Genomic DNA, 10,536 nt, shown 5'->3' with positions numbered 1-10,536 from the left:
GCAAATTCACCATTAAACTGAGGAACATATCTCTGGAGATTCTCTCTGAGCCGAAATAATTTTACAAATATGTGGTTAATTAGTTTCATCTCTGAATATGCCAGCAACAGTGAAAGAGCTGAATGATCTATGAACTATGAACCTCTCACTTTACAAGTGGTCCAATAAGAGCAGTGTTTAGCATGCACACAGCTCATGTGAAGCTGTTGGAATCTCCTTTGTATTCTATCCCTGCTTTCTAGGTTAATAGAGGGCTTACATGTTTAGAACTGTCAAGTGAATATCTTTTTACAAGCATTACACTAATTTCAGTAGAGGGTAAAAGAACAAAGAATGTAATCTTATTCATATAATTCAAGAGCACTCAATTATTTGGGCACTCTGAGATCGTTATTTTATCATTTCGAAGAACAGGCAGTGAATTGAAGGATAAAGTGGATCTGACTTAGACAAACTTTGTTTTAAAAAATACTTATCTATGGAAATTCCTGTTGCTATTTCAAGTTTTCCAAGTAGTAGTGTTTTTTTTTTTAATTTTTTTTTTATTTTTTTATTTTTTGTCTGTTGTTGTTGTTCTTAAGACTGTTATTCCAGCTTCTAATTTTAAATCTTATTGATACATGCTTTCTCTAGTTTTCTCATATAAACACATACATTACTGTCTGATATATTTTAGTAGCCTCTTTCTTCAGCATTTGATCCTTTCTTCAATATTTTCTGTCTTTTACCAGATTGACTATATCTTATTTCCCCAGTATAATACTGTAGTCTTCACTGTTCCCTCAATATCAACCTTTTTCTTCATAGTTCATAATTAGATTGGGGATGATAAAACACAAATATATTGCCAATGAACTTCTATAATCTTGTCAACAATGGCAATTTTTTAGAAGTTTAGGGAATTTGTGGTTTTCATATTGTTGCCTGTGAAGGTAGCATTTGTGTACTCATCAGGAAATCAAATGCTAATGGCGAAAGCAAACTATTATAAGCAAAATGATATAGCCAATTAGCTCACCTTTTTCTGTAAGATTTTGTTTAATCATGTGTAGAGTTGATAATAAATTGTTAAGGATGGGGCATTTTTTAAACATCATCTGGTTTCACCACTCCGTTCTTAACATGAGGAATATATATCCAGAAATATTAAGTGACCCATCAAAGTTTCACAGTTCCAAACATCTTTCATGTGTCCTGTTCCTGCTGAGATCTTCTTTGATGTGAATTCTTATTCATCAGAAGAACCCACACCATTCACTTTAGTACTTATGCTCAAAATATTTCTTGTGTTTATATGTTATGGTGTCCACAAGAGATATGTGGGGTTCATTATTTCCATTATGGTACATTAAACTCCTGCAAGGCATTCTACCAATACATTTTGTCTAATGTGATAAGCCCACAGTATCAATAAAATTTGATTATTTGCTTTTTGTAAGTTGTGACTAATTGCAATTTCAAATAGTGTGATAAGCCAAGCTTCATTGAGACCTTCCCAGTTGATCAAAGGCTTGAAAGACATGAGATAGCTGTGCAGATACTCAGCAGAAAAGCATTCCAGGACAATGTGTCAGACAGTACAATTGGCCCAAGGTACAACTATTCCTGTTGTTTATGAGAAGTAGCAGGCACTGTGGGTGGCTACAGTAGAATAAGCTAGTGATGAGACTGGGGAGTGGATGGTGCGGATCACACAGGACCTTCTAAGCTATATTTGACTCATAGGGTTGTAACAAATTACTACAAGCTAGATGGCTTGAAATGACATACATTTATTTTTTCATAGTTCTAGAGACTATAAAGGCTATAGATGCAAAGTCGAGATGTCAGTAGCACCAAGCTTTCTCTCAAAGCTGTAGAGAAATATCCTTCCTTTGCTCTTCCTAGCTACCAGTCATTAGAACAGGGCCCATTCTAATACACGACGACCTCATCTTAACTTTATCATATTTGCAAAGACTATATTTCCAAAAAAAGTCAAACTTCAATATTCCAGATAGACATGCCCTTTTGGGGGACTATTCAATGAAGTACATAAGCCATTGAGAAGACCCTGTTTTTGAATTCTACGGAAACCGGAGCTATTGCAGGTCTTTTAGCAGACAAGTAACATTATCTAGTTTTTAATTTAAAAAGATATCTCTGAGATTGGACTACAGGGGTGCAATGGCAGATGACGGGGGACCAGGTAGGGACCTATTAGTCGTGACAAAGGTAAGGAATGATAGTAGCTCAGACCAAGTTTGTGGTCATGCAGGAGGTAAGAAACAGTCAGATTGTGGATATCTTTAGAAGATTAAACCAACAGAATTTCCTGATAAAATCAGCTATACAGTAGGAGAGTAAGAAAGGTGTGCAAAATGATCCCCAATTTTTTGCCCTGAGCCATTGGAAGTGACTGTACCACCCACTGAAATGGAAAAGGCTGATAAAGAAGCAGGTATTAACATTTCATTTTTGTTACCTGAGGACATTTCTGGTAGGCAGTTGATAGAGAACTTTGGAGTTTATGAGCTAGGTCTGAGTAGCAGATCTATATGTAGGAGTCACAGCAAATACATGCATTTAAAGTCACTGAAAGGAATAAAATCACATTGCACATAAGTGTAGATGGAGATGAGAAGAGAATCAAGAACTGAGTCCTTGACTCAGTTCAACATTAAGAGGTTGAGGAGAAGAGAACTCAACAAAGGTGACAGAAAGAACAATCATTACCGCCAGGCACGGTGGCTCAAACATCTGTAATCCCAGCACTTTGGGAGACCGAGGCAGGTGGATCACCTGAGGTCAGGTGTTGAGACCAGAGTGACCAACATGGGTGGCACATGCCTGTAATCCCAGCTACATGGGATGCCAAGACACGAGAATCATTGGGAGGCAGAGGTTTCAGTGAACCGAGACTGTGCCACTGCACTCCAGCCTGGGCAACAAGAGTGAACTCCATTTCAATAGATAAATAAATAAATAAATAAATAAATAACAATCATTAAATCATTATCGTCAGAAGTTTTTCAGAAGCGTTAAGAAAGATACAGCAATAAATCCATTTTAAATCCATTTAGCTCCATGGTTCAATTTTAGTAAGCACTCAGGAAATTCTAGCTGTTTGTCACTAGTTAACTGTTATACTATAGTCCTTTGAGTTTCCCACAATACCGTATGTTTCTTGAAGGCAGTTACAGACATGGTACCTGGTACATAATGGGTAATCATTTAATATTTGTTGAATAAATGAGTGAAGTTCCTTATTTGTTTCTATAATTTTTATTTGTACTTACTCTGTTATAGCCCTTGTGCTATGGTATTATAATGGTTTCTTATTATGGATGTGAGCTTCCCTATATGCTCACATTTGAATTTATATTAGATATTAAATATATTTTTTATTGTGTAAAGAGATTAGTCAAGGCAGAATTGAAATAGTGATCTCTGTCTCTTTCTTTCCTTTTTTGTTAGCTTTCCAAATATTTCCAGAATGCATCCACTATTCTTCATATGTATCACTATACCTTATACCAGACTACCATTATCGACCATAAGGATTATTGCAACACTTTCCTAACTGGTATCTCTTTCTCCTGATGAGATCTCTCTCAAATTCCTCTTATTGTCAAGCTAAAGCGATATTCCAAAATGCACAATTCTGATCAGCTTAGTCTCCCCATAAGACTGTTCCGTGATTTTATCATTAAATTAAAATAAAGATATGACCTTTGGCCATACTTTCAATCTCATTTTTTCTCTGAACTACTTTTAGTGTTCTCAGTTGTACCTTCACTAAACTTTTTTTTAAAACTTATTTTGTATTTAGCTTTTATTTATTGAGCTTTAAAAAAATAACCATCCCTGTAATAATACGTGAGGATACAGTGATAAACAAAGCAAATAATTTCACTTTCTTTGTGGAGATCGCAAAATAATTGATAAGATAGCCATTTAAATAAATAGTTGCAAATGTGAAGAGTGTTCTAGAACTGCAGGGTGATAACGGTTGTGTTTAATGAAGAACCTTAGTCCCAGGTTAGGAGTGGAGTGGAGGGATTCCTTTCATCTTGTCTGCATATATTTATATAAGAAGTGGCTCTTCCTAGGACACTCTTCACCTCTCAGTTTGTCTAAGTCACTTTTCAGGTATCAATGTATACATTTGTTATTCGTTCAGACTTCAGTGACTCTAAGTTTAGGCTAATGTTCTTGTGTTTTCTGCATTTACCGATCATATCAGGTTTCCTTACTGTAAACATCTGTTTACTGATCTCTCTGTAAGTTTTGTGGGGACAAGAATAAGGTTCTATTTATTGCTGTGTCCCTTTTGCTTAGAATGGTCCTGGGTACAATAAATTTTTGTTGAATGAATAAATCAATACATATAAATGTGTCTTTTACCTTTTTCTACTCTCTTGTCCTTTGTAGGATATATTATATCAAAGTTATCCCATGCCTGCAACAAAAGGAAATCAATAAATAATTGTTTAAAACTTAATTAGGAGAGGAGTGTGAATGTGGTTTCTACCTTCTCTAATGCCCTCCTTCCCTTTAGGCAGATAATTTTCTTTGTTACTTCCTTCAAGCAAAGGCATGACAAGGTACTGCACTCATGGACACTAAAGTGCTAAGAATATAATATGTTACTTATTAACTATTCCAGATGAGTATATCATCTACTAACATCTAGACATTAGGTATATATCATAAACAATTCAGATTTTGTTCCTATCAACCTGGATCCTCATCTGCACGGTGATATTAGCACTTGGGTTATTGGAGCACTTTTAATAGCTATAGACTATCATAAAATTTCTAAACGTCAAATAAAATAAGTGAAAACATTTTTGTACATTTGTAATATCGTTCAATAATTAACATTTCTAATTATGGAGGTAATAACATGCCTCGTATTTAGAAATAGATTACTATTGTCAAACATGTTTTAATTGCATCCTCCGATCCTAACAGTGTTACACAGGGAAAAATGTTATAATTAATTCTGTTTTGCAGAGGAGGAAAGACTCAATTTAATGTTGCCTCACTTGCTTAAGTTTACATGTGTAGAAATTAAGGACATGTGTATTCTAATTTCAAATTCAAAAAGTTTTTTCTACTTAAAAGCATTGCCATTTACTTAGCTTAATCAACACAAACCAGAAAATTGAACAAACGTCTAATAAAATTAAATTTTTTAGATGGCTCTTCAAAGTGATTTAAGAACTCAGACTAATTTCTACAATGTGGTATTTTCCTTGGCCAAAATAGCATACACAATTATTTCATGTTTTGGTTTGATTACGTAGATGCTTAGATTTGCTTATCTTAAATGTCCTATTTCTTAACATAATGGAATATGTTTTGTGTTAATAAAATAAAACCAATTAGGAGGATAAAAATCATTCCTTTATGTTTGGGACACTTAGGCCTGCTGAGAGCTAGCCACAGTGGTAGCCCAGAAGTCAATGAAACAAGTTGGATATTTTCATTTTCTTGTTCTGAGAAAATTAAATTGCCCTGTTTCAAGAAGTTGAGAGTTATACTGGAATATCACCCATCAGAGTGCATTCAAAGAAACTCTCCGGAGTGACCATTATGCTAAACAAAATGCTCAAGCAGCTCTTGATACCGATTGGTTTCAATGATGCTCACTTTATACTCTTATTAGTATTTCTTTTTACATTATTTTCTTTTTAGATAAGCCTGAACTTTTCTGCATTTCAAATTATGAGTACAGATTCCCTTTACCCTTCAAAAATTCCAGTAGAAATGTCTCCCTTTAAGTCATATCAGACAGGTTAGTCAGAAAATGTGAGCAGATTGGAAATCATCAATTAATTCTATTTTTTCTATTATGGGAAAAATTATCCAGGATGCTTTCCTTTTTTTTTTAATTTTTCTCTTTCTCCGAAAAAAAAAAAAAAAAAAAGAAAGGTAATAAGACACCAACTACATAAGTAATGGGCACACAAACTTTAACAAACTTTGTTTTTAAATCTTGTTTTATTATTTTAGGATAATTGTCATTTTTATTATTTTTATATCTAATAATAGACTTATATATAATTCCATGGAATTTATTGCTAAATACATGATTTGGAATGGTTAAGTTTAGTATATTTTGATTTGATGAATAATCTGTAAAAGAAAACACTCTAAAAATTTATATGAAATGGAATAAATAAGCTCTGTATCTTATATGCTGATTGAGAGCTTAGAATAATTAAGAAGTTATGGAATAATTATCAGAAAAAAATTAAAAACTTGGAAATTTGATAAATAACAAAAGTAGAATTTCTTTTAATTTCTATTGGAGTCTAGGCTCATATTTGAAAGATAGTAAAGAATTTTATAAATGCTAATTAGATGAATAAATGAACACATAGATGCCTTTGGCCGTATGACACATTGTTAGTTGCTGAAAACACAGCCTTGGCACTCATGAAACTTACGTTTTTACTTTCCACTGCTTCACACAACACACTTCACCATTATTGGTCTTTTGGAATACCACAGTAATTTCTTAACTATTTTATTTGATTCTGCTCTTTCTCTTCATTGGAAAATATAATTAGAAACAAAATATCCTCCTAACTCAAAAAACCTCTTCACAATTGCAGAAGAGAAAGTAACAGTTAGATTATTAAATAAGCATTAAACTAGAATGTGATGTGTACCACAGGCAATGGACTAAGAGACTGAAAAGACAGAAAAAAAATTCACCCTTTTATTTAGCCAAGCAGTTATAACTCGTTACGTAAATGTTCTCAAGATAAACAATAACTAGGCCCCAAATAAGAGGTCTTGACAGCACCATTTGTCACACATAGTTCATTCTAAATTCATTTCATAATTGGGGTGACCATCTGTGTAAGCTAATTGCCTTTATCCAAAGAAATAATGAAGTTTTTGTATCTTCATGAAAAAGTTTGTTTTACAACTTGGAATGAGTCCCTGAAGAGTTAGTCTTTGCTTTCCCACAGAAACTTGGAGACAAGGGTGCCATGTATATGTATATATGATGACTGCATCTCACATAGGTGACTCTGAGGTCCTTGAGAAAGACATTTCTGGGGCTGTAAAGCTAGCAATAGGCTTATTTAGCTTTTAAAAGGATTTATGTGTATTTTAAAGAGGCAGGGAGAGAAGTAATAAGATTTCTAAAGTAAATGCTCCAAGAAAAGGAAGAGGAGACTCTTCTCTTATTTTCAACAGAGAGAATTAAGCCATTCATTTTTAATTTGCATTTTCCCTTCTGCCCCTTCTAATCTCTACACAGAAGCCACATAGATCACTCAAAACATCACGTCACTTTTCAGAAGTACTCCAGGGTTTTCCATCTCACCCGGAGTGAAATTAGGAATTCTTAATATAGCCTACAAAGTTCTTTGTACTTTGGCTTTTCCCCATTCCCCATCATCCTGCCTTCTCTACAAGCTCATACTGTTGCCCTGATATAGTTTGGATCTGTGTCCCCCTTCAAATCTCACACTGAATTGTAACTTTCAGTGCTAGAGATGGGGCCTAGTAGAAGGTAATTGGATTATGGGGGTGGATTTCCTTCTTGATACTGTGTTTCAGTAGTGAGTGAGTTCTTGTGAGATCCAGTTGTTTAAAAGTTTGTAGCACCTCCTCGCTCTCTCCCAGTTCTGCTTCTGCCATGTAAAATGATTGTTCCCAGTTTGTCTTCTGCCATGAATAAAAGCTCCCTGATATTTTCCCGGAAGCAGATGCTGCCATGCTTCCGGTACAGCCAGAGGAGCATGAACCAATTAAACCACTTTTCTTTACAAATTACCTAGTCTTAGATATTTCCTTATACTAATGCAAGAACAGACTAATACAGAATATTGGTACTGAGGAATGAGACATTGCTATAAAGATACCAGAAAATGTGGAAGTAGCTTTGGAATTGGGTAATGGGCAGAGTTTGGAACAGTTTGGACAGCTCAGAGGAAGACAGGAAGATAAGGAAAAATTTGGAACTTTCTAGAAACTTGTTGAATTGTTGTGACCAAAATTCTGATAGGGATATGGACAATGAAGTCCAGGCTGAGGAAGTCTTAGATGGGAACGGGAACTTATGGGGAACTGAAGTAAAGGTCACTTTTACTATGCTTTAACAAAGAGCTTGGTCGGATTATGCCCTTGCCCTAGAGATCTGTGCAATTTTGAACTTGAGAGTGATGATTTAGGGTATCTGGCAAAAGAAATTTCTAAGCAGCGAAGTGTTCAAACTGTGCCCTGGCTGCTTGAAACAACAACTATGCTCATATGTGTGAGCACAAAAATGACCTAAAACTGGAGCTCTTATATTTAAAAGGGAAGCACAAACTAGAGTGTAAAAGTTTGAAAAATTTTTATCCCAGCCATTGGTAGAAAAGAAAAGCCCATTCTCAGGGAAGGAATTCAAGTAGGCTGCAGAAATTCACATAAGCTAAAGAAGAGCCAAATGTTCATAGGCAAGACAATGGTGGAAAGGCCTTGAAGGCATTTAAGAGACTTTCCAGGCACTCCCTCCGTCAAAGGCCTGGAGGCCTAACAGGGAAGAATGGTTTTATGAACCAGGCCCCCAGGCCACTGCTGCTCTGTGCAGCCTTGGAACACTGCTTCCTGGATCCCAGCTGTGCTAGCAGCAGACATGGCTCAAAGGGTACCAGGTCCTTAGGCTGCTGCTTCAGAGGGAGTGTTAGTCCATTTTCATGCTGCTGATAAACACATACCAGAGACTGGGAAGAATAAGTGGTTTAATTGGACTTACAGTTCCACATGGCTGGGGAGGCCTCAGAATCATGGCAGGAGGCAAAAGGCACTTCTTACATGGAGGTGGCAGGAAAAATGAGGCAGATGCAAAAGCGGAAATTCTTCATAAAACCGTCAGATCTCATGAGACTTATTCACTACCATGAGAACAGTATGGAGGAAACCACCCCCATGATTCAAATTATCTCCCTCTGGGACCCTCCCACAATACATAGGAATTATGGGAGTACAATTTAAGATAAGATTTGGGTGGGGATACAGAGCCAAACCATATTATTCTGCCCCTGGCCCCTCCAAATCTCATGTCCTCACATCTCAAGACCAGTCATACCTTCCCAACCATCCTCCAAAGTCTTAACTCATTTCAACATTAATTCAAAAGTCCACAGTCCAAAGTCTTACCTGAGACAAGGCAAGTCCCTTCTATCTTTGAGCCTGTAAAATCAAAAGCAAGTTAGTTACTTCCTAGATGCAATGGGAGTACTGTCATTGAGTAAATATAGCCATTCCAAATAGGGGAAATTGGCCAAAATAAAGGGGCTACCAGGCCCATGCAAGTCCGAAATCCAGCAGGGCAGTCAAATATAAAAGCTCCAAAATGATCTCCTTCAATGCCATTTCTTGCATTGGGTCATGCTGATGGAAGAGGTGGGTTCCCGTGGTCTTGGATAGCTCTGCCCCTGTGGCTTTGCAGGGTATAGTCTTCTTTCTGGCTGCTTTCACAGGCTGGTGTTGAGTGTCTGAGGCTTTTCCAGGCACACGGTGCAAACTGTCAGTAAATCTATCATTCTGGGGTGTGGAGGACAGTGGCACTTCTCTCACAGCTCCAGTAGGTGATACTCCAGTTGGGACTCTGTGAGGGGCTTTGACCCCACATTTCCCTTCTGCACTGCCTTAGCAGAGGTTCTTCATGAGCACCCTGCCCCTTCAGCATTGAGGCATTTCCATACATCTTCTGAAATCCCGACAGAGGTTCCCAAACCTCAATTCTTGACCCGCTGGCTCAACACCATATGGAAGCTGCCAAGGTTTGGGGCTTGCACCCTCTGAAGCCACAGCCCAAGTTCTATGTTGCACCCTCTGAAACCATGGCCCAACCCTCTTTCAGCCATGCCTGGAGCAGCTGGGATGCAGGGAACTAAGTCCCTAGGCTGCATACTGCATGGGGACCCTGAGTCCAGTCCATGAAACCATTTTCTCCTAGGTCTCCAGGTCTATGATGGGAGAGGCTGTTGTGAAGACCTCTGACATGCCCCGGATATGTTTTTTTTGTGTGTGTGTGTGTTTTTAGTAGAGATGGGTTTCACTGCATTAGCCAGGATGTTCTCAATCTCCTGACCTCGTGATCCTCCCGCCTGGGCCTCCCAAAGTGCTGGGATTACAAGCGTGAGCCACCGCACCCGGCCTCCCCAGAGATATTTTTCCCCATTGTTTTTGCAATTAACATTTGACTCCTCATTACTTACGCAATTTTTTTTTTTGCAGTTGGCTTACATTTCTCTTCAGAAAATAGGTTTTTCTTTTTTATTAAATTGTCAAGCTGCAAATTTCCCAAACTTTTATGCTCTGCTTTCCTTTTAAAACTGAATGCTTTGAAAAGCACCCAAGTCACCTCTTGAATGTTTTGCTCCTTAGAAATTTCTTCCACCAGATAGTCTAAATCATGTCAAGTTCAAAGTTCCACAGATATCTCGGGCAGGGGTAAAATGGCACCAGTCTCTTCGCTGAAGCATAACAAGAGTCACCTTTGTTTCAGTTCACAACAAGTTTTGCATCTCCAGCTGAGAC

The sequence above is a fragment of the Macaca fascicularis genome, chromosome 1 (assembly GCF_037993035.2).
Source record: "Macaca fascicularis isolate 582-1 chromosome 1, T2T-MFA8v1.1".
NCBI lineage: Eukaryota > Metazoa > Chordata > Mammalia > Primates > Cercopithecidae > Macaca > Macaca fascicularis.
The sequence above is the reverse complement of the archived record's forward strand: the minus strand, read 5'-3'. Positions refer to the sequence as shown.